The sequence below is a fragment of the Herpailurus yagouaroundi genome, unplaced genomic scaffold, assembly GCF_014898765.1.
Source record: "Herpailurus yagouaroundi ecotype Mexico unplaced genomic scaffold, PumYag 162, whole genome shotgun sequence".
NCBI classification, from domain to species: domain Eukaryota; kingdom Metazoa; phylum Chordata; class Mammalia; order Carnivora; family Felidae; genus Herpailurus; species Herpailurus yagouaroundi.
Genome location: NW_024412403.1, coordinates 45648241 through 45674644, shown reverse-complemented (window position 1 = coordinate 45674644; position 26404 = coordinate 45648241). Strand labels below are relative to the sequence as shown.

The window sequence follows — 26404 nt, the reverse complement described above, 5'->3', positions numbered from 1 at the left end:
TCAAAAATACCACTATGCTACTACTACCAAATGGTAAAGATGATATAAGGAAAAGCCTACAAAAGGATTTCAACTACTCCCAGAACTTACCATTATGATAATTACCAAGTATGCTTTTATTTCTTTCTCCTCTACAGAAATCAAAATCACCACTTCTTTCTCTCCAGTTAGACATCTGTTTACAGGCAACCAATATGAATGAACTGGTTCCCTACAGTTCTGTTCTCAAACTCCTAAACCAAAAATCAAATTTAATTATGCCTTTTAGGCTACCCTGGGACCAAGAAGTTCAAATACGTCCACATCAGTCTTTTACCCACCCACAAATATGGATAGGTCTATTCTCTTTCTTTAGGACTTGAATACTTTATAACCTTTTCAAGGACTCAATTATCAGCATTTTTAAATCATAAATTATTAAAAGGATGAAATTTATTTAAAACCACATTGAAATACAAAGTACTATATACCATTTTAATTTATTAAAAGCCTGCATTTCTACCTGCATCTGTAGAATCACACAAACCTACATACACCCATACAATCGTGGTTTCTCCTATTTCCTGGTTTCTTCTTCTCACCAATAAAAATATGACAAAACAGCATATATTTCACAGAGTTCTTTTTCGAATTAAATAGAATTAATGTATTAAATTAATACTGTCCCCACTGTGCTGGGGACAGTGTCTGGCACACAGTAAGCCCAATAAGTATATGCTATCACTATATTATTACTAATGCTGCTGCAATTGCTACTGTTATCAACATCATGTGAGAGGGCTATTGCAGTATAAAGAGAAGAACATGGATTAAAATAAGACACATTTTTATTTAAATCTTGATTCCCTGAAAAATAAGTGCTTGTATTATGTAAAAAATTTTCTTACACTTTATAAGCTTTAGGTTCCTTAGCTACAAAATGAGAATATCAATTAATGAAAGAGTTTTTGTGAGAATGAATTTCAAAATATATGTGAAGCATTAGGTACATAGTAGGTAGAATTTATTACCTTAATCACTTCCCATTCTAGCCAAACATTAACAATTTAACCATGCTTATGCATTAAGTCAGTAATTCTATGGCTTCCATTAGGGAACAACCATTTTCTTCAGTATAGATATGTTGGATTAGCCTAAATTACTCTATGTACCACTAACAGAAAACAGCTTATTAACATTAAAATGTAAATAATTAATAATACACATGAATAAAGGAATGCTCAATTTTAAAGCAATATAAAGAAATACATATTTTAATACATGTGACATTTTCCTTACAATAAAGTTTAACTGGTAGCTACTATGGCTTATTTTAACTTCCTTTTCCCTTACTTTCCTTTCAAGAAGACATATATTATTTCTTCACAGTGCAAATATTGATGCCTCAATGTCCCCATAACTTTATAAACTTTTATATTCAATCCACAGTACCCATATTTAATAGTAGAGACAAAAAATATTTAATTGAATTACCTATCTAAAGGTTTTGCTTCTTAACACTGTTTTTCACCAATCTGTATATGCAATTTTAGTCAACTAAAATTTGATTTTTTTTAACCTCACAATTCTCTCAAAATCTCTCAAAAGAATTTAGATAATATTCTTCAACATTCTTTTAAGTTTTATTTCAATATCGAAAAGAGTGTGGGTGGGGGGAATCAAAATAGAGACTTTTATTCTAGAATATCCATACATCTTATTTCCCTGGCAAACAAGATTCTCTCAACTTGCTTTTCTTTCTGGTTAATACCTATATCCTTTACTAGGGATTTCTCTACTTAATGGCCATATTGCCATTTAACTCTGCCAAAAATTATGAAGTAGTTTCTTCACACACTGCATAAATTTCACTGAGTTGGGGTCTCTGGAATTCCTATTCTTTTTAAATCACAAATGATAACTTAAAGAGCTGAAATTAATTTTACCAGAAAATTTTCAATTTAATATTTGCTTTGGAAGCCAAAATTCTACATGGATCCTTTTGAATTAGGTACTTTTATGAGTACATTTGTGGCTGTTTTTTGTAATTACAATGGCTTTTTGAAATATGTAATTACAAACAGTATTTAAAATAATATTGATTTTTCTGGCTTAAAAGCATATTATTTTTATTATTTTATTATTTTATTATTTATACATAATTTAAAATTTTCCTGAATACTCACTCACTTATCATTGATCAAAAAACTTAAATAGATTTTTAAGAATAGCAACAAGGTAGCTATTTCCAATTCATCAATATCTCCTAATCTTTTAGACTAGTGTTTTATCTTTGTTGATAAATCACTAACAGCAAGTCTCTAATTATACTTTAAAAGAAGCTCTACTCAGGCAATTCTTTCTATTTTGGTATAAAAGACATTTTAAAGTTAATATGCAGCTTCAGGGATATGAAAGATCCATAAAAGATAAAGCTTTTTCTTCTTTAAGATGTAATAAGGAGAAGAAATCTATACTTTTAGCTATTTATTTAATATTGCTGATTGTACCTCTACTATACACCTTTCTTGAATTGTAGCCATTATTTTTTAAATATTTATTATTCACACACCTTATCATTATTTCCCTTAGTTTCTTTTTTTTAAGTGTTTATTTATTTTGAGAGAGAGTATGTGTGCACAGTGGGGGAGGAGCAGAGAGAGGGCGAGACAGAATTCCAAGCAGGCTCTGCACTGTGAGCACAGAGCCCAACATGGGGTTAAAACTCATGAACAGGGAGCTCATGACCTGAGCAGAAATCAAGAGACAGATGCTCAACCGACTGAGCCATGCAGCACCCCATCTTCCTTAGTTTCTATCACAATACTTGGCACAGAAAGGTCCTCAATGACTGTTTGTCTTACAGAGATAAGAATGAGAAAAAAAAAAAAAGAGATTAAAATCATCATTGAGTTTTAGTTCTCTTTACCTAAGTTATTAATCTTAAAAACTTTGTTATTCATGGTACTTACATCCCTATAGATCGCTCATTCAAAACATACTTATTGAATACCTACTACATAAAACGTACTGAGACAGGTGCTGGTGATACAGCAATATACCAGACAGTTTGGCCTCTACTATCTCAGAGATTATGATTCAGGAGGAGAATGTAACATTGAACATCTAACCTCATAAATTATTATTCTATTATAATTATAACATGCACTCTGCAGGTGATGTGCAAAGTGTTAAAGAGCATACGCAAGGGGAATATGATCAGGTTTAGAAAGTTGGGAAATTCTCCCCTACTAAAAGTTTTATTTTTTATTTTTTTTTTTAACGTTTATTTATTTTTGAGACAGAGAGAGACAGAGCATGAACAGGGGAGGAGCAGAGAGAGAGGGAGGCACAGAATCTGAAACAGGCTCCAGGCTCTGAGCTGTCAGCACAGAGCTCGAACTCACGGACCGTGAGATCATGACCTGAGCCGAAGTCAGACGCTTAACCGACCAAGCCACCCAGGCGCCCGCCCCTACTAAAAGTTTTAAAGTGAATAGTTCATAGTAAGATACAGCCGGGTCTGCAGCCAACAGTGATCTTCCATAAATATAAAGTGGATTAAGCCACTCCCTTACAATTAAATCCATGTTCTTTAATGTGACATATACAAGGCCTTTCTAAACACAATCCCAGGTTTCAAGATGTACTACAAAGCTGTAATAATCAAAACACTATGTAGTGGCAAAAAAAAAAAAAAATAGACATATAGATCAGCGGAACAAGAGCAAGCCCAGAAATAAACCCATACTTATATAGTTAATTACTCTACAACAAAAGAGGCAAGAATACACACTGGGGAAAAGACAGTCTCTTCAATAAATGTTGTTAGAAAATCTGGATAGCTACATTCAAAGGAATGAAACATGACCATATTCTCACACCATATGCAAAAATAAACTCAGAACAGATTAAAGAACTAAATGTGAAATGTGAAACCATAAAACTCCTAGAAGAGGGCGCCTGGGTGGTGCAGTCGGTTAAGTGTCTGACTTCAGTCAGGTCACGCTCTCGCGGTCTGTTAGTTCGAGCCCCGCGTCAGGCTCTGGGCTGATGGCTCAGAGCCTGGAGCCTGTTTCCGATTCTGTGTCTCCCTCTTTCTCTGCCCCTCCCCCGTTCATGCTCTGTCTCTCTCTGTCCCTAAAAAAATAAATAAATAAACGTTGAAAACAAAAATTAAAAAAATTCCTAGAAGAAAACAGGCAGTAATTTCTTTGACATCAGCCATAGCAACATTTTTCTAGATAATGTCTCTTCAGGTAAGGGAAAGCGCAAGCAAAATAAACTATTGGGACCACACCAAAAAAGCTTTTGCACAGTGAAGGAAACCATCAATGAAACAAAAAAGCAACCTATTGACCAGGAGAAGATATCTGCAAATGATACTTCCCATAACAGTTAATATCCAAATTAAATAAAAACCTTATATAACTCAACACCAAAAAAAAAAAAAAAAAACAAAACAAAACAAAACAAAAAAAAACCAACAAATAATCTGATTAAAAATAGGCATAGACATTTTTCCAAAGAAGACATACAGATGGCCAACAGACACATGATATGATGCTCAACATCACTCATCATCAGAAAAATGCAAATCAAAACCACAATGAGATATCACCTTATACTTGTCAGAATGGCTAGAATCAAAAAGACAAGAAATAGTAAGTGTTGGTGAGGATGCAAAAGACAAGGAGCCTTGTGCACCACTGCTCGAAATATAAGTTAGTACAGCCACTGGGGGAAAAAGTATGGAGGTTCCTCAGAAAATTAAAAATATATTAAATACATTAAAATAATATCATAATATATATTATACTGTATACCTGAAACAAATATAATACTGTATGTGGGGATACCTGGATGGCTTAGTCAGTTAAATATCTGACTGTTGAATTCAGCTCAGGTCATGACCCCAGGGTCGCAGGCAAATGCAGAGCCTGATTAAGACACTCTCTCTCACTCTATCTCTCTTTCATAAAAATAAAACAAAAACAAAAATTAAACAAAAAACACAACACTTTATGTAAATTATACTTGAATAAAAAAATTGCAGAATGAAATAACCATATTTCCAGTAATTCCTTCACTAGGTATTTACCAAAGAAAATGAAAACACTAATTCAAAAATGATACATGCGCACCTGTGTTTACTGCAGCATTATTTACAACAGCCAAGATACAGAATCAGCAGAAGTGTCCATGATAGATGGACAAATAGACAGATGAATGGATAAAAAAGACATACACATATATGGAATATTACTCAGCCATAAAAAAGAATAAGATCTTGCCATTTGTGACAGCATGGGTGGACTTAGAGGATATTATGCTAAGCAAATAAATCAGACAGAAAAAGAGAAATACTTTTCACTTATATGCAGAATCTGAAAAACAAAACAAATAAAAGGAGAAATAAACAAAAACCTAGACTCTTAAATACAGAAGAGTCTTAAATACAGAATACAGTCTTAAATACAGACTCTTAAATACAACCTCCTGGTTGTCAGAGGAGAAGTGGGTGGGATGATGGGTTGGAACATAAAGGGGATTAAGGGGCAAAATCTTCCAGCTATAAAATAAATAAGTCACACAGATAAAAAGTAAAGCATATGAGAATATAGTAAATAATACTGTAATATTGTATGGTGATAGATGGTGACTACACTTATCCTGGTGAGCTTTGAGTAATATATGTAATTGCTGAATCAATATGTTGTACACCTGTAACTAATAGAATGTATGTTAATTATACTTCAATTAAAAAAAGTTTTTTACAACTCCTCTTAGATATTCTTTAGTTCCATCTTACACTGCTTTTCCCTCTCTCAAAAAACATGCTGCTAGAATATTCAACCATCTTTCCTTTCTTTAAGTCACTACTGTGCTCTCTCTCTGAAGGACTTCTGATTATTTCTAAAAATCTTTGCCTTTCCACTTTTTGCCTAAATAAATCCTACTCAACCTTCAGGTCTTCAATAGCTACTTCTCCCAAGAATAAATGTATAACTGGAGTTGGCACTTCCTCTATTATTTCATAGTACTCTGTATTTTATCACATCAACACATTTATCTCACAATATTGGAATTTCCTGTTCACTTTATCTCTTGCTAGGCTATAAATTTCATGAGGATATATCTGTTGTTTTCACTCTTTATTGGCAATTGGTTCATGACACACATGGAGAAACTGAACATGTAAAGGGAATTATATATGCAAAGCAAAATTCCTGCATATAAAGAATCCTATGGATTCTCTAATAGCAAATCTTACATATGTAAATGAATTCGTTCCTTCTTTCCTTCCTCTCTTCTGTTTTTCCTTCTCTCCTTCCCACCTTTCATACTTCCTTCCTTCTTTGAAAATGCAGCCATCAAAATCGATCAGGAGTTTGCAAGGCATCTGTCAAGTTTCTGCAATATCCTACTGTGCACGATGGAAAAATGTTGGTGAAACTAAAAGGACAATTATTTGATTACTACTAACTGAATAGCCAAGTTCAAAAGGTACTGATTAAAAAGGACTTAAAAATGTCTGTTGTTGTGGTTAAAAACTGTGACCATAACAAAATGTCCTGTCCAGTCCTGCATAGTATTTTCATCAATATTTTTTATGAATATACTGAGGGCACACTTAGCACTACGAACAACACAAAACTTACGAAGACAGATTTCATCTCAGTATAAGAAAAACTTTACTGGCATTTGGAATTACACAGATATGAGTTGGGCATACTGAGGAATTAACAAGCTAACTATTTATGAGAGGGTATAACCACCAATGGGCTATTCACGGACACCAGATGTAAGGATGGAAGCTTAGATTATGTTTAGACCAATTCCCACATTGTAGGACTGAAGAAATGTATGCCCAGATCAGGCATAAACTCTGCAACAAAATCAACATTCATAACTCCCATCCACAGTTTCCTGTTAAAGAAAGTTGGATTTTAGGCCATGATATTCTAGTCATATAACTGTTGGGTTATGCAATTCACTGAAGATTTATTACTTTTTTTTTACTTCATTCCATTAATTTATATAAAAAACATATATTGAGTCCCTTGAACATAAAAGACTGAAGTCTTCTTAAGATGTAATATTTAGAATATATTAAAAAGTTATTCCATATTTAATTCTAAAGTTATAAATTAATTTACATAGTGCTATGATAAGTTGCCTCATACCTTTTACGGAAAGAGGTAAAATATAAATAAACTTAGTAAGTGAAACCACAGATACATTGTTATTTTTATTACAAACATACACACATTATACAGTTCTTCTAAGATCTCACATGTAGATATTAGCCATTCCGAAATGTCAATGGGAGGAAGACAGCAGAAAAGAATAAATATCAAACAAATATTAAAAGATATTTGTGAAAATTCCTATTATGTTTATCTTTACACCAAAATGTTTCACTGGAACTTACTTTTAAAAATTAATTCAAAGATTTTGAATCTAGTGGACCAGCCTAAAAAGTTTAAAAATAATTATTTTTTTCTTAATAATCTGAGTGCCCAAATAATTATCATCTACACTAAGTATATTAGTTTAAAAACCAATTATTGGGGTATCTGGGTGGCTCAGTCTGTTAAGTATCCAACTCTTGGTTTCACCTCAGGTCATGATCTCACAGTTTGTGAGTCTGAGCCCTGCATCAGGCTCTGCGCTGACAGTGCAGAGCCTGCTTGGGATTCTTTCTCCCTCTCTGACCTTCCTGCTCTCTCTCTCTCCCCCAAAATAAATAAACTTAAAAAAAAATAAAAATAGAAAAAATAAAAACTAATTCCTTAGGAAGTTAACATACCACATTAGCTCTGTCCTAAAAAAAATCTCTCCAAACTATTTTTGGAACAAAAACAACCAGTTAAAGGAACATGAAAAGATATCCTATCTACCATCAAAGCCTACACCTCTCTACATCTGTTGCTGAAACCTCGAAAACTGTGTCTCACTAATTGAATCAATATAAAGCAAAATAAACCTCTGGCTCCTGTTTTTCATCTTTCCCAGTGTTTCAATTACTTTACAAATCTCTGAAAGCTTTATTTCTGGCTCATAGTAGATTAACATCAACAAAGCCATCCCCTTAAAACTGGATTAAGATGATCCTTTCATCTCAATGCCTCCAAATAAACTCAAATAGCTTTTGCTTTCAAAGTCATCAACAGTTTACAACAATAAAAATACAGAAAAAAAAGTTTTCTCTATTGTAAAATTTGAAAAAGACTCAAATACTTCCTTCTCTCAGTATAAAACTATCTTCTCATATCCAACCAACTCTCCCACCCAGCTGCCCCTAGATTCCATTGTACTTCATTGACTCACTCAGTTAATAATAGTTATTGTTATCTCAGAATATGAAATGAAATTGCTAAATCTGAATAAAAAAGGAATGAAGAAATATAATTTTTACCCTACTTATTGATCTTAGTTGAGAACTAAAAATAAGCTATCCAAGTACACAAAAAAGCTGTCCAGTTCAATATTTCATTTTGCCACACTCTATCACTGGTGATCAGATATGGCAAAATATCTGAAAAAATTTTGCAAAAATTCTGTGGTTATTCAATTGTATTCCTGTGTTTGTAGAATAAAATAGAAATTGTTATGTAAATAAGGCTAAATTGGCCTTTGGAATGAAAATATACATAAACATGTAATACACACTAATAGAAAAGAAAACTAAACAAAGTTAACTCATTTGTTTGAATGGTACCGAACTTTGACATTTTCTCACAGTTGATTATCTCAGGATATACTGTAAATTATTTCATTACGCTGTACCAGACATATGACCTTAGGGAGGGACTACTGGGTATCTTAAAATCAATTATAAAATAACCATTAATTACAGAAAGTCAAAAACATAAAATATCCCTGTATATTCTCTTGAAACTGACATCTTTTACTGAATATAAAAGATATAAAAATTGAAACTATTAATGCCAATAAAAGATTATATATCAATGCAAACAAAAAATGAAAAAATAAGTAATAATTATAAAACAACAGCAGGAGAAAAATATCAAAATATTTTCCCCTTGTTATCAAAAATAGGTAAAGGTCTAGAAATAGCTGCAAGATACCAGAAGCTAATTAATCTTATTTGCAACTATTCCATATTCATAATGAAAAGATAACTTGAATAAAAAGAAGTAAAATAAACATCTTTTCTGGAGAGTATGTAATAAAGAACACCTGTAACAGTTCCTTGAACACAAGAGGTGCACAATGTTAATAAGGAAATAAGGTAAAATATTTAAGTGGTCAATCCTAAAATCTTGGCATTCAAGGTATTTATAGTAAAAGTCTCAAGGAAATGCTAAACATATTTTAATAAACTATACATAATAGAAATCACAGGAATGCAAGTCATTTGTCATTTTATTACTATTTTTACTTTACTTCTACAGATCTTTTAATTATCACCTTCCTTGATATTTCATCAAGAGTAAGATAAGTAGCAAGAAGTCTTATTTGTAAACCCAACCAAGGTATCTTAATTTCCTCAGTGTTCTTTCTTCCTTTGTTGCCTACCACTCCTACCAGGAATCCAGGAATCATTTGTCTGGAATCTCAGTGTCCTACAAATCTAGACCTAATAATCTTATCCTTTCTCTTATCAGTATTCTTCCCATGTCCTGGTCTCTATTTATTTCCAGTCTCTATTTCCAGTGATCCAAATTCTGCATGACCTTTCTGTACTCTAAACTTTCTAGAGAAAAATATATCTTGAAACTCCTTACTTCCTAACTCAATGGTTGTCCTAAGCCAGCTACTGTAAAAAGTTTGCTGCTACTTTGTAGTCTGAGAGACCACAAGAAGTAGCATAGAAAATTACGACAAAGAACAAACTAGAAATTGTAAACAAAGGTGCAAAGACACAAAGATATTAAAAAAATAAAAAAAGAAAGAAAGAAAGAAATGAAGAAAGATTTAACAGGGCACAAAGGCACATGTCATGATAGGATGTGTGAATGGAAATAGCTTTGATATGAGTTCCCTTGTGATCAGAGTGTTCAAGATACTCAGTGGGTAAACAAGTGAGACAAGAGGATCTTGATGCATTGTGAAGCAGATGTTAGAGCATGAGGAATAGGATCCAGGAATAAAGAAACTGAGTACCAAGGAAGACAAAAGCCTGGGATTCAGTGAAACTTACCAAAGATGGCTGACACGTGACCCACTTCACATACAGTGTTGGTCAGAACAGAGTAGAAATCTGAGACTGCAGGATCTGCAGAAATAAAAGTAAAAACAAAAAGAGAGAGCGAGAGAAAGTAGGGGGAATGGAAGTTATACTGCCTGCCACTTCTCTCTCTTGCAGCTTTGCTTAGCAATTTCTTGGTAAGTGAATCTGGACAATTTAGCTTTTATTAAAAAAAGGGGGGGATGGGGAGAAAAATAACATTGGGGGGGCAATTCTCTGGGATTTCTAAGTATTATTTGTACTCAGCTGACCTATCATACTCAGATTTTATAAGATGTAGTTTTAAGTTTTGAACTACTAATCTGTGTATGTATGTGTGTGTGTGTGTGTGTGTGTGTGTGTGTGTGAGAGAGAGAGAGAGAGAGAGAGAGAGAGAGAAAGAGAGAGAGTGCACACACACATTCCTACATAGGTTAGGTATATATTTACAATATTATTCTAATTAAAACATCTTAAATATGAGATTCTATCAACCGTAAGTAATCTATGATAAAAGTAACCCTTGCAGACTACAATTTACTATATTTAAAAGATCCATATATGGTAACTTAAAACCAGTTTCGCTTCTCTAGCATTTGTAGAGACTGTCACTCTTGGTGATTCCTATAATAGTAAGTAAAACCTGATAAGAATAATTAATAGTCTTATTTCCTACATGTTACAAGTTTTTCTAAGCTATAAGTCTTTCTACAAGTGACAAAGCATGTCAGGTATTTCAGTTCAAGTATATTTACCATTCTTGAACCCAGTGTTCACAGAACTATAAAATACTTAATTTGGTTTAGATAACGTTAATAACTTTTAATTTAATTTATTTATTTTCTTTGTAGAAAGATATGATAATATTCCATATGATTTTTTTAAATCTGTATTTTCATCCTTAATTAGATGCATTCAGGCCTCTATGCTCAGACTAATAATTGTGAACATTAAAATTGTAATTAAAAATTTAAACACAGGAAGAACTTTCCATATCCTATTTAAAATAGTTTTCAAATAATTTTACAACTAAATATTCCTATAAAATTATTCACAGAACAGGAAAGATCTTAAGACCTTGAAGTTCTTAATAGACCCAAGTCACCATAAAACATCTGTGATTTAGTGAAACTATTTGTACTATCATAAATATTAATGTACTTTGAATTCTAAAGCCATTTTTCTTCGTTCTCTTAGAAATGTTAAATAACTAGGCAATTAACATCTTGAAGCACATGTCACATGTACTTTTTGCGTTCCCTAGTCAAGATTCTAATAAATGGTAATACTAGGTAAGAATGTTACTGATTTTATGGTTTGTGGTATGTATCTATTTTCCAATATATACAGTGATATTAGCCTGAACAAGAACACTAGTTTTAATGCTTTTTTTGTCAGTGTTATTGTCTGTTTACAACTTTAATTTGACAAGTAAAATATTATCGTTTTCATGTATTGTGTGAGCTAATTGTATTTGGCAGAAATTTCATGAATATCATCATCCTGTACATCAAATTTAGAAGTATTGCCAATGCTGGAATCCTGGCAAATATCTACAAATTTCTATCATGCGTTCTAAGCGGAGTCTCTCAAAGAGAGTTCCATAGAATATGAGTCAAATGAGCTGTCATAAATGCAGGGGGGAGGGGAATGCTATCTTTGTCCTCAACTCCTACAATTCATGCCCTTGCTCCATTTGCACTAGTTATACCAGCTCCCATGTTTTTCCTTACACTTGTCAATCATCCAAACTTGAAAGGGTTTGCACTAGAAGATACCTCTCCCAAGAACAGTCTTCCTTCTGATGTCCACATGGCTCACCATCCTTTTTTTTTAAAGAGTTTTGCTCAAATATTATCAGGGAGATCTTCCCCAACTTCAGCACCATTTCACTAACAGTCTTCACTCTTCTGTCATTACTTTATTTCTTCTTAGCACAAATCACAACTTTACATCATAGTAACTTACACATGCAATTATTTCCTTTCTCTCTTGGCTTAAATATAAGCACCAAGGAGGCACAGGTTTTGTCTGTTTTGCTAATTTTTGAGTCTTCAGTGTTTAAAACACATCTGACATACAGAAAATGTTCAATATCTATTTGTTAAATTAATATAATTAGCACATGAAGTGGCAGTTTCCCAGAATCAATTGCTGCCTAACTTCCAGTTGGATCTTGTCAGTGAGAGACACTGATGGGAGACTGAAAGCAGGAAAAAAAGGCATTGTTGCTCCCCTAGTCTACTTCTAGCTCTGGCAGCAGAGGAGGGGTAGTCCTGCAGCCCTTAGCAGGACAGCCTCACTGGCTCTGGCAACAGGCAATGCAGCAGCATCAACTGAGATGTGGACACCAGCCACTTCATAGATGAATGCCAAGAGCTTGGGCTGGATTGTGCTTGCCGAAATTCTGCCAGTATGGGTAGATGTGTGACTCCTGGCTTGCTGAAAAATGGAGAGTCAGTACTTTGAACAGCAGAAGCAGCCACAGGAGCTCTCTGTCATGGGACTCTGGATAATCACTTATTTTTGCCCCTTCAGTACCAGGGGCTTTCCATCTTTTACTCCTCTAGTCCTTCTAATATGTTTGTAAACCATTTCCTGTTTTAATTTCTGTGTTGAAATTAATTAGAGAGGTTTTTGTGTTCCTACAAGACAAGATTAGCCCATTGCTTTAAAAATAACTTTCTGCCAAATACCTGCTCAATTTAACAGCAAGTGTGCCCATATTTCCCATACAGCAATCCCAGAAGGTGCTAAACAATGCCAAGAGGTTTCCACTGCCCTAGCTCTTTCCATGGTCTTTTCCCATCTTTTGTCTTTCTTATTGGTAATATAATACTCTGACATATTAAATTAGCAATAAGTTTTGTGATGTTGGCATAATCATCCCACTCTCCATAGGAAATACAGTGATGTCTTTTAAGTTTTCATACATATTTACTTGTAACTACAACAAATAAAAAATACTTTCTAGGATACCTACTTTACACTTAAAGGAACTAGAAAAAGAACAACAAAGAAGACCTAAAATCAGCAGAAGGAAACAATAAAGATTACAGCATATATAAATAATACGGAAACTAAAACAAAAACCAAAACCAATAGAATAGATCAATGAAGCCAGGAGCTGAATATTTGAAAAAAAATCAATAACATTAATAAACCTCTAGCCAGGTTTATCAACAAAAAAGAGAAATGACTCATAAATAAAATCACAAATGAGAGAGGAGAAATTAACAACCAACACCACAGAAATACAATAACAGAATATTATGAAAACCTATATGCCAACAAATTGACCTACATGAAATGGATAAATTTTTAGAAACATGAAACCTACCAAAACTGAAAAAGGAAGAAATAGAAAATTTGAACAGATCAATCACCAACTAAGAAATTACATCCAGTAATCAAATAACTCCCAAGAAACATCCAGGACCAGATGGTTTCACAGGTGAATTCTACAAAACATTTAAAGAAGAGTTAATACCTATTCTTCTCAAACTAGTCCAATAGAAAAGGAAGTAAAACTTTCAAATTCATTCTATGAGACCAGCATTACCCTGACACCAAAACGAGATAAAGATACCGCTAAAAAAGAGAAGCATAGGACAATATATCTGATGAACACACATGTACAAATCCTCAACAAGATGCTAGCAAACCAGATCCAACAATACATTAAAAAAAATCACCCACCAAGATGAAGTGAGATTTATTCCTGGGGTTTCAAGTGTGGTTCAGTATGTGCAAATCAATCAACATGATACATCACATCAATAACAGAAAGGATAATAACCATATGATCATTTCAACAGATGCAGAAAAAGCATTTGACAAAGCACAAAATCCATTCATTATAAAAACCTTCAGCAAAATAGCTTTAGAGGGAACATAGTTCAACATAATAAAGGCCATATATGAAAATCCTACAGCTAAAATCAATGACCTTAATGGGAAAACACAGGGCTTTTCCCTATGATCAGGAACAAGACAAGGATGTCCACTCTCATCATATCTTTTCAACATAGTACTAGAAGTCCTAGCCACAGCAACCAGACAACAAAAAGAAATAAAAGGCATCCAAATTGGTAAGGAAGAAGTAAAACTTTCACTATTTGCAGATGACATGATACTGTATACAGAAAACCCAAAAGATTCCATCAAAAAGTGCTGGAACTGATAAATGAACCCAGTAAAGTCACAGGATACAAAATCAATGTACAGAAATCTGTTACATTTCTATACACCAATAATGAAGTAGCAGAAGGAGAAATTAACAAAACAATCCTATTTACAATTGCACCAAAAATAATAAGATACTAGGAATAAACCCAACCAAAGAGGTGAAAGATTTGTACTCTGAAAACTACAAAACATTGATGAAAGAAATTAAAGATTACACAAAGAAATAGACATTCCATGCTCATGTACTGGAAGAACAAATATTATTAAAATGTCTACACTACCCAAAGAAATCTACACGTTAATGTGATTACTATCAAAATACCAATAGCAGTTTTCACAGGACGAGAACAAACAATCTTAAAATTTGTATGGGACCACAAAAGACACCAAATAACTAAAGCAATCTTTTTCTTTTAAACTTTTTAAGTTCCATTTTTTTTTTAATGTTTATTTATTTCTGAGACAGAGAGAGACAGAACATGAATAGGGGAGGGTCAGAGAGAGAGGGAGACACAGAATCCAAAGCAGGCTCCAGGCTCCGAGCTGTCAGCACAGAGCCTGACACATAACGCAGGGCTCGAACTCACAAACCATGAGATCATGACCTGAGCCGAAGTCGGTCGCTCAACCGATTGAGCTACCCAGGCACCCCATAACTAAAGCAATCTTAAAACAGAAAAGCAAAGCTGGAGGCATCACAATTCTAGACTTCAAGTTATATTACAAACTGCAGTAATCAGGGGTGCCTGGGTGGCTTAGTCAGTTAAGCGTCCAACTTCAGCTCAGGTCATGCTCCCGTGGTTCATGGGTTTGGGCTCTGCATCGAGCTTTGTGCTGACAGCTCAGATCCTGGAGCCTGCTTTGGTTCTGTGTCTCCCTCTCTCTCTGCCCCTCCCCAGCTTGTGTTCTGTCTCTCTAAAATAAACAAGCATTAAATTTTTTTTTAAGTGTAATAATCAAACCACTTTGGTACTGTTACAAAAACAGACACATAGCCAATAGAACAAAATAAAAAACCCAGAAATACACCTACAACTATATGGTCAATTAATCTTTGACAAAGCAGAAAGGAATATCCAATGGGAAAAAGTCAGTCTCTTCAACAAATGGTATTGGGAAAACTTAACAGGAAAATGTAAAATAAAACTGGACCACTTTCTTACACCATACACAAACAAGCTCAAAATGGATCAAAGACCTGAATATGAGACCTGAGGTTTCTTAGGGAAACAAAAGCAAAAATAGACTATTGGGACTACATCAAAATAAAAAGCTTCTGTAAGAAAACAACAAAACTAAAAGGCAACCTTCAGAATGGAAGTTGAGATTTGCAAATGACATACCTGATAAAAGGTCAGACAACTCAACACCCAAAAATGCAAGTAATCCAATTTAAAATGGGCAGAAGATACGAACAGAGATTTCTCTAAAGAAGACATACAAATGGCCAACAGACACATGAAAAGGTAGATGTTCAGCATTACTCAACATCAGAGGAATACAAATCAAAACTACAAATTGATATCACCTCACACATGTCAGAACAGCTACAATCAACAACACAAGAAACAACAGGTTTTGGTGAGGATGTGGAAAAAGGAGAACCTTCGTTCACTGTTGGTGGGAATGCAAACTGGTGTAGCCACTGTGGGAAACTGTATGGAGGGGCATCAAAAATTTAAAAATAGAACTACCCAATGATCCAGCAATCATTCTATTGGGTATTTACCTATATAATTCAAAAACACGAATTCAAAGGCTACCCCTATGTTTACAGCAGCATTATTTTCAATAGCTAAGATATAGAAGCAGACAAGTGTCATTTGATTGATAAACTGATAAAGAAGATGGGGTATATTATATACTCAATGGAGTATTATTCAGCCATAAAAAATAACGAAAGCTTTCCATTTGCAATAACACAGATGGAACTAAACAGTATTATGTTAAGCATTATAAGTCAGTCAGAGAAAGACAAATGCCATATAATTTCATTCATATATGGAAATTAGGAAACAAAATAAATGGGCAAAGGGGGAAAAAAGAGAGAAAGAGACAAACCAAGGAACAGACTCTTAACTCTAGAGAACAAACTGATGGTTACCACAAGGAATGTGGTTGGGAGGACTGGTTAAACAGGTGATGGGGATTAAGGGGTGCACTTATTGTGATAAGCACTGGGTGATGTATGGAATTGTTGACTCAGTATATCGCACACACAGCACTAATATTACACTGCATGTTAACTAACTGGAATTAAAATTAAAATTAACAATATGCCCTCCAGGACAATGTTCAAACTTTTTTTGGTAATTTTTAATCTTCATATTTAATAGATGTTTGGCAGAATAGACACATTAAATGAGTGATTAGTGGAAATGATTGTATATAAAAATAATTTATAATACCACCATTTCTATGACTCGTTGGAAGTTGAGTAATGATTACTTGAAACTCTTCAAAATCATAATTATACTTGTAGACTCTGAGCCAAAAAATGAAGCATGATCTAGCCTCCCTGTTCTCCTTGGCAATATGAATTTTGTAACATACTCCCCTCTACTTTTTTTCCTTTAGGAACAGACAACCATTCTCATCCATTTGGCAACAAAGGAAGGCTGTTTTTGTTCCCTCAATGTGAGTTTAAGTTACAAATCATGTGACTTTATTTTTATTCTGTTATGACCACTAAAATTTTAATAACTGTCCCGTTTTAGAAACTCATTTTCCTTGCTTCATATAAAAGCATAAAAATGAATGTGATATAAAAAATAAAAATTAATGTGAATATCATGTATAATTCTACTTTTTTACAAAAGGGTATAGAGTAAATAAATGTCATCTTCTACCAGAGTCCTCTTAATCCGATTCTGAATCTGGGAGGTAACTGGGACTGCCGCAATATAACCAACTGGAAATCACTCACCAAGTATTTATGATTGTATGTATACTGTGCATACATATAGTGCCAATAATTTTTGTAGGTACTTTTTCAAGATTAAAAATAAGGTAGTGTTATAGACATAGTCCTGTAATAGCTTTTTTCATTTAATCATATATATATATACATATATATATGTGTGTGTATATATATATATACGTGTGTGTGTGTGTGTATGTGTGTGTGTGTGTGTGTGTGTGTGTGTGTGTGTGTGTCATGGCTATCCTCAGAAGCCTGCAGATATGTATCTATTTTCTTCTTTGACTGCCAATATATGTTCTATTTCCTCATTAGCATACTCAAATATTTAGGCCTGCTGCAAGCCTCATGAAAATAATTGGGTTAACGGTGTCCATGACAGAGAACTTCAGAATCTCTTAGCTGATGGGAGTCTCATGAATTAATAAAAACTGTCCTGTCTTACTGAACGCCTCATTTTCCATGAGTTTTAGCCTCTCCTAATATGCTGCCTCTAAGCAACAAATGTCATAATTCATGCAAAAGAAATAACATTAGTTCTTTTTTTACTCCCAGGCAAATGTGTAGTTAGAATCAACACTGATCACCACTTCCTATTTAGCCAGGCACTTGAGTTTATCTTCAACCTGTGACCTGTTATATTAATGCATTTTGGGTCAAAGATTCAGAATGTGGAAATCCAAGGATATTCCAGTTTTTTCCATTTTGCTCACACAAACACTGTAGGTTTTGCATAATGGCTACAGGACTCAGTAATGATGCCATTAATCACTTGTTCTTTCAAATGTTTCCTCATGTCCTCCCTCTCATAACAGGCAATTCTCTGAAATCAGTCTTTGAAGGGCCACGACTGACAGAGATGAATAGGATGCTTAATCGCAGTGGCACATGCCAGAGCCTATTCCTGTAGCAAAAATATGCCATGTAAAGCTTTTTAGTAACATTCTATATATAATAAACAATCTCTAAAAACTAAACATCTCTTTCCATGATTGTTATTACAGCTGTATTCCATATTCCTCAAAAGCCTCATCTCTTTCCTTCTCCAATTCTTCTTTTCTTATGTTTACTGTATTCACTATCTTCTTCCTTCTTCCTCTGTTTTGATTTTTTTTTTTGCTTTTTCTTATACCTGAACACTGAAAAACATATCCCTGAAATATCTATCTTTTCACATATCTGTATTATAAGTAAGACTCAACAGATGAATTTACATAACTCAATTTGAAGTTATTTAAAATCGAGGATCCTAAAAAGAAAATTCTGATCCTTCTCTGCAAAAAAGGTATCACCAGGATTAAGGTGTTTTAAAAAAAATTAAGTCTTCTTCAGAATATTTACAATGATAATCTAATGATATTCAATACCATTTAATTTCATTTGCAGTAATCCAAGTACCTGGGATAAAAAAGACATGTACACAAGAATAATATGTAATATGTTACATGTGAAATTTTAAATTAAACAGACAGTAGCTTTTATGTTTTCCTCCAATTACATACGTCATTTTACCCGTCTAGGGAGTTATGCAAAACAGGGAGCACCAATTTGCACAGTCTTCTTACTGAATGAATACCTTTCTCCGCCTTAGTTCAATGACTACGAAACATTAGCCATGACTGAGAGAAGCTATGTTTGATCATGATTTTTTTTTCCATGTTGAGGCATGTGAGAGACACAATTATTCCAATTACCAATAAAGAGATCAGTACGTTGGTAAATAGCTAACAGGACTGTATGCACTGTTTATAACTACTGTTCTAGAGTAATTATTGATAGTGTTCACTTCATTTAAAAAAAAAACAGTTTGCATATTAATTTACTTCAACTGCCACTGATTCATAGTATAGAGCAGACCAAAGTCTGACAATGGGAAGCACCTGAAAAACCATTACAAGTAAACAGAAAATGATTATATATTTCCATAATTTCATAAACTTTTTCAAGATCTATATAAGGGCTGTTGGAGACCATATCTAAATTGAAAATTAAGATTATTTCCTGAAATTACAAAAAAAACATTTGCAAATTTCTCAAATCCCTTTGTTTCTTCTATTGTCCATATTGTATTTAACAGTGCTTCTTCAGATTTCACTAAAGACAGGCTCCTCCATGGCAACAGGACTCTGCTTATAAAGAAATATTAAAAGACAGAAGACACAGGGCAATTATTCTACCAGCACATAACTATCAAATATTTTTAGCATCTCAACTACTTCTCAATGAGAATGAGTTTATTCAAAATGTCAGATGTTAACCTCAAAGAAACAGGTACTGAACAACTGTACTGACTTCATATTGAATTAATCCATGTATCTGTCACATTGTTTTACTTTAAATCATGAGTATACCTTTTATACCACTGTGAAAATTAATATGCTGACACAGAGTGGGTTGAATAGTGCCCCCCCACCTTACAATTCCATCTAGAACTTGTAAATATGACCTTATTTTGAAACAGAGATATAATTTTTGAAGATGTAATCAAGTTAAGGTCAAAATGTGTAACAACAGACCAAAATCCAATGACTGGTGTCCTTGTAAGAAGACACACACAGAGGGAAGAGAGCCATGTGAATACAGAGGCAGAAAGCAGAGAAATGCAGCTACAAGCCAAGGGATGCCAAGGATTGCTGGAAAACACCAGAAGCTTAGAAGACACAAGCAAGGATGCTTTCCTAGAGTCTTCAGAGGGAATGTGATATTGCCAATACCTTGATTTTAGACTTCTTGTCTCTAGAACCATGAGAAAATAAAATAAGTTCCTGTTGTTTTAAGCCAACCAGTTGGTGGAAATTTGTCACAAAAATCCTAGGAAATGAATACATGATATGATGTATGCTATGATATATAGTAATAATTCCTATTTAGGTTGTACTTTTAACTAGTCATAACTGGGTAATAAAATTGACTAATAATTTACATGTCTTACATGTAAAAATAAAGATTCATTGGTCATACATATTATTTAAGTAACTTAAATTCTGGCAATAGAAGAATACTTCGAAGCTTTGAGTGATTACTCTGAATCCCTAGATGAGATAGTTGGTAAGTGAGGGTTAGGAGATGGAAGGCAGGAAAGTATTGCTGCGGTTGGGAAAACTATACTTCTCTACCGTTCATGCAATGACAGATTTCTTCTATCAGCTATCTTTTCCCAGTTTCAATATAAATCTATGTCTTATCCTTAGTATGGCTCCCAATAACAATATTTAAGTCACATTACAAATACTAAATACATAGACACATTTAATTACTTTAATATTAAAAATAGTTTGTATAGCGAATATAAAACAGTAACATATGGAAAGTCAGCATTTCATTTCTAGGCACTGTCCTAGTTAAAGGTTAAATTTCAATTATGTACCATTAGTTTCAACAGATGTTTTCTTTCTTTAGCAAAATTTCATTCCAAACGGGTAAATAAACCAACGCTGATTTCTTAAAACCCAAGTAATGTGTAAAACTTTATAAAACTAACAATTTCTATTTTCATTTGCTTTAGGTTTTGAAGTCTTATGGTTTTAGGGTTAAAAATTATGCATTGAGGGGAAAACATTTTGCCCTGAGAACTGCCTAACACTAAGTGGAAGCACTGGCTAATTCACCAAGGAAGACTAGTTCATTGCCCCTTGCTATACTTTCCATTGGCAAAGAGAGAAATTGTCAAATCACATGTACTGAAATGCCAAAATTTGTTGTGAAGATGTATTTTTTTTTAAAGTGGGCTTCACCTCCAACATGGAACTCAACACTGGGCATGAACTCATGACCCTGAGATCAAGACCTGAGCTGAAATCAAGAGTCCAACACTTAACCAACTGAGCCATCCAGGCACCCCTGTCATGAAGATTTCTATTACATTATTCACATTGTCAGTCAGGTCACTAACAAAAAAAACTTGCAAATTTTGGAACCCATTTGGAAAAATTCTTACATAAAGGAAGTCACTGAACTACATTTTAATTTTAATTGGCATTCCTCTCCCTTTACTTTGCTGTTCTTTCCAAATATGTAGCTACATTAGAATTTATGATTATGTTTGTTAACATCTACTCAGAGATAAATGACACATTTAGTTACATATAGAAGGAAAAGGCTACAAAAGAGCATATTTTGAAGACACTGACTGAAGGCTGCTTTTCTAGACAGACAGTGAGTCTGTGAAGAGAAGAGCCAGTCCAGGACTAAGACTACAGAAAGATGCACTTCTAGTTGAATAACATCCTCTCTGCCTCCTAGGTATAAACCTGAAGAACCAGAAGCAAAGAGTAGCTTGTCTTCTTTCTTTATCCAGTGTGATCTTGTTCTAGCACCTACCAAGATCTACTTGAAAGCAAATTAGATAATGAGTAAATAGATGCCATAAGAAATTTAGTCTGCTAATAAACACATAGCAAAATCACTACTCAGCATCAAAGAATGCTAATAAACAGAGAGAGAAAATTCACCTGAAGCTAAATATAAAACACATAAAATAGGTAATTGGCATTGGATGGAACCGGTGTTTGTAAAAAACTTTGTTTTTGGTATCTGTAGAGACCCTATTGGGGAATGACAATAAAATATATTTCTAAATATCATACTATTTTGTTATTACAATAAAACTGTAACAATTATTTGTATATGACATTTTTCCCTGAAATTCTATGAGAGCTATTGAGAGAAATAGCTATTATAATTTTGAAGTGTTTTTTTAATGAGTAACAAGATAAAGGACAGAAATATTGTTCACACTTAAAAAATAAATAATCTAGGGGCGCCTGGGTGGCGCAGTCGGTTAAGCGTCCGACTTCAGCCAGGTCACGATCTCGCGGTCTGTGAGTTCGAGCCCCGCGTCAGGCTCTGGGCTGATGGCTCAGAGCCTGGAGCCTGTTTCCGATTCTGTGTCTCCCTCTCTCTCTGACCCTCCCCCATTCATGCTCTGTCTCTCTCTGTCCCAAAAATAAATAAACGTTGAAAAAAAAAATTTTTTTTAAATAAATAAATAAATAAATAAATAAATAAATAAATAATCTTGAATGCTTTTCAGACAAAGGGCTGGTTCTAAAATTTTGTGTAGATAACTTGCACTTAAAACCTTTTCAACCTTAATAGATAAATGAAAAGTTTACAAAACACTAACAGGTATATATAAGGTCCTCCATTCAACAGGTGAGTGAAAGTTAACTTTTGTTATGTTGAATTTCTGGTCAGGTGATGTCATAACCCCTTGCTTTGATAATCCATTTCTATTCAACATAGAGAAGTCATAAATAAAATATAAAACTAGATAATCAAAATTACCATAGCCAAGGTAAAAACCAGGTAAGAAGTCCTTGGAAGAAAAAGTGAACAAAGATGCAAAGTATTAGGGAGACCTGATGCCACAGTGCTGCTGACATCTTGATGTGAAAACAAGTACTTGTGCCTGGTAGTTTTAACTCTTTGTCCTCAGAGGGCAAAGAACTAAAAATCATTTACATGAGGCTGAAGACAGAGGAGGCTTATTGCTTCAAGATTGACTTTTTACACTATTTCACTGCCCACTTCAACTTAGGATAGGAAGCTAAAACCAAACACACATGGTTGCTGAGCAATATGCAGGCCCAGCTTGGCAACAAAGGAGTGACCCAAACTGAAGAAATCTAATGCTAGGGATTAGTGAATAGAATCATAATGAGACAAAGTAAACATGGATAAAAATAGATTCAGGGGTGCCTGGGTCGCTCAGTCAGTTAGGTGTCCAACTGCTGATTTAGGCTCAGGTCATGATCTCACAATTCCCGTGTGTCAGGCTCTACGCTGACAGTATGGAGCCTGCTTGGGATTCTCTCTCTCCCTCCCTGCCCCTCCCTGACTCTAGAAAGAAAGAAAGAAAGAGAGAGAGAGAGAGAGAAAGTAAAAGAGAAGAAAGAAAAGAAAGAAAGAAAGAAAGAAAGAAAGAAAGAAAGAAAGAAAGAAAGAGAAAGAAAATAGGTTAATATAGTCTGAAAAAAAATATAAATATATTTAAGATGTCAATGATACAAATGTTGGAATAATTTCCATTATAAGAAGATAAAAATAAACGTAGGGGTACACAAAAAGAGAGTGAAAAGAAAAAGAGAGGATTACAAAAAGAATCATAAATATGCACAGATTCACACATATATTTATTGCTATGAAATCAGGGGAAAAGCTACCCACTTGACTTGACAAAATGATTAAAATAGTGGAATATATATCGAAACATATCCTGGTTTACCTACAAGAAGAGAAAAGCATTTAAAATTGTGAAAGACCTGCTAAGAAATAGAGAGAAGGGATTGAAAGGTTCTAGTATTTGTCCTATGACAATAAAATAGAATACCTGAGATCATAGTTGTGAATTTTCTTCAAGAGGATTAAAAATAACTTTAAAAAAAACCATGAGTCTTCAAATTAAAAGTAAATTCTGAGAATGAGAGGATGTTACAGAGAAATAATGTTCAACAATTACTCCATGCACTTCCCTACATAGCTTACTCCCACTGAAATTAGCTGAGGGCGTGCAGCTAGTTCTGGTGAATGCACTCTAAGAAGGAATAGGTCAAATTTGGGCCAAAGTATGATGCAGGCAGAATAGGGGTACCCTTCTATGATGTACCATCTATTTGAGATCATTTGCTATAGTTACTCAAATGTGAAACTGACTTAAGCCTAAATGTTTAGAAGAAAATGTTTTCAAATAAATGATATACCTGGCAATGAGCAAGGCTTCACAGCTCTAAAGCCATTTGTGAGTCTTTAAAACTACACCAGTAGACTATGAAACCTGTGCATCCCCCAAGACATCTCAGTTGTGGTTGTGGATGAGAAAAAATTTGATCAAGGGTAGAACCAGAGTCACAGAACGAAACAAACCAGGGAGTTTCTCCTAGGGAACAGAACCAAGTGTATGGGTAAATGTACAGACCCATGTCATCATCTCTATATCAAAAACAGAATATTAGCAGCACCTCAGAAGACATTCTTTTTCCTTCTTTCAGTCACTACTATCCTGAATTTTAATATTATAGTTTGCCTATTTTGAATCTATATATGCATGGAATCACACAGTATATACCCCTTGGTTTCCAGTTTCTTTCACTCAAAATTATATTTATGAGTTTCATCCATCCTGTTGCATGAAGACATAGTTTGTTCATTTTCAGTGCTTTGTAATATTGCCTTTGGGGTGTAGACCACTATTTATTTATTTTATTCTTGAATGACATTCATTCATTCATGTCTCTTGGTGAACATGTTATGCAATTCTACTGCATTTATATCCAGAGGTAAGGTGGTAGGAATTGGGAGTGTTAAGAATTACTAGAAATTGCCAAACAGTTCTCCAGAGTATTGACAATGATTTTCACACTCCCCAGTAGTGTATGAGTCCAAATCCTTTCTAAAACCTGACTTTTAAAAAACTTTAGCCATTCTGTTATGTATATATTAAAAACTCATTATGTTATTATTCCAACATTTCTATTATAACAGCGAAAATATAAAAAAGTTCAAAGAACTTTACAATGAACATCCATATATCCACCACTTTGATACTTTAACCTTCTACTATATCTTTTTATTTTTTATTTTTTTAAGTTTATTTTTATTTATTTTGAAAGAGAGATAGACAGCAAGCAGGGGAGGGGCAAAGAGAGAGGGAGACAGAATCCCAAGCAGGCTCCACACTGTTAGTGCAGAGCCTGATGTAGGACTCAAACTCACAAATCGAGAGATCATGACCTGAGCCAAAGTCAAGAATCAGATGCTTAATCAACTGAGCCACCCAGCTGTCCCAACATTCTACTATACCTTTTTAAAATCACCTATCAATCCCTCTATCATCTCAAGTTTTATATTCTGATGCATTTTGAAGAAAGTGAGCTCATTTTCATAGGTCTATTGATTATTTGGCTATCTTCTTTCTCTAATACTCATTCAAGTCTTTTGCATAGTTTTCTTTCCTGTCAACTGTCTTCTCATTGGTTTGTAAGAAGTTTTTTTTAATATATATTCTGCAGATGAATCCTTTGTCTGGTGGCTGTACTGCAGATACCTTCTTCCAATCTAAGTTGTCCTTTCCTACTTTTCATGGTTTCTTTCAATAACAAAAGGTCTTAATATAGATCAATTTACATTTTTGTGTTTGTTCATTAAATTTGGGGTCATGTTTAATAAATATTTTCCCATTTGAAACTTATAAGTATTTTCTTTGGAAAGCTTTATAAATTCCATTGCTAAGTATACACCCTACATAATTGAAAACAGATATTCATATACATGTATATGCATAGCAGAACTATTAACAATAACTAAAAGGGAGAAACAGCTTAAATGTCCATCAGTGGAGGAATGAATAAACAAACTGTAGCATACACATACAAGAATTATTATTCAGCCATAACAAAAAATGAAGTACTGGTACGTGCTGCATAGATGAAGCTCATGAATGAAACTCAGAAACATTACACTAAATTAAAGAAGCTAGACACAAAGGGTCACACATGGTATGATTCCATTTATATGAAGTATCCAAAATAGGTAAATCCATAGAGATAAAAAGCAGATTGCTTATTGCCAGGTGCTGAGGGAAAGGAAGCACAGGGAGGAACTGCTTAATGAATATGGGGCTTCCTTTTAGGAGGATGAAAATGTTTTGGAGCTAGGTAGAAGTGATAGTTCCACAATACTGTGGTGGTTACACTGAATAATTCACTTTAAGATGGTTAATTTTATGTCAACTTCACCTCAGTTTTTTTAAAGGAAAAAAACAAAAACTAGATGAAGTATTTATTTTGATTGAAATCATTAAGTCTATAAGGCAATTTGAGAGAATTCACTAATATATAATAGTGTTTTGTCTACTCCACGCACATTTATACTTTCCATTTCTGTACGTCTTTATTTTCTTTAAAGACTATTTGTGGTTTCAAATGCAAAGTGTCCCTGCATATAATTTCTCGGATTTATTTCTGAATATCTGTAGTTTTTGATGTTATTAAAAATGATACTTTAAAATATTTATTTTTTGATGATAGTATACAGAAATAAAAGTAATTTTTTAATGTTTATTTATTTTTGAGAGAGAGACAGAGACAGAGAGGCATGAGAGGTGGAGGGGCAGAGAGAGA

The 26404-nt window shown here is 33.8% G+C and overlaps 1 protein-coding gene across 6 annotated transcripts in view; it reads right to left on the bottom strand.

The window, feature by feature from the left end:
• The window catches only part of EPHA6 (EPH receptor A6), an 868919-nt gene that overhangs the window by 758807 nt on the left and 83708 nt on the right, over positions 1 to 26404 (bottom strand). The window contains exon 2 of one of the 6 annotated variants that reach the window (XM_040484256.1): positions 10151 to 10225. The exons of the other annotated variants lie outside the window; for them this stretch is intronic. The gene's annotated coding sequence lies outside the window, so the exon portion shown is untranslated. The remainder of the gene's footprint in view (positions 1 to 10150; positions 10226 to 26404) is intronic. 6 annotated transcript variants of the gene reach the window in all.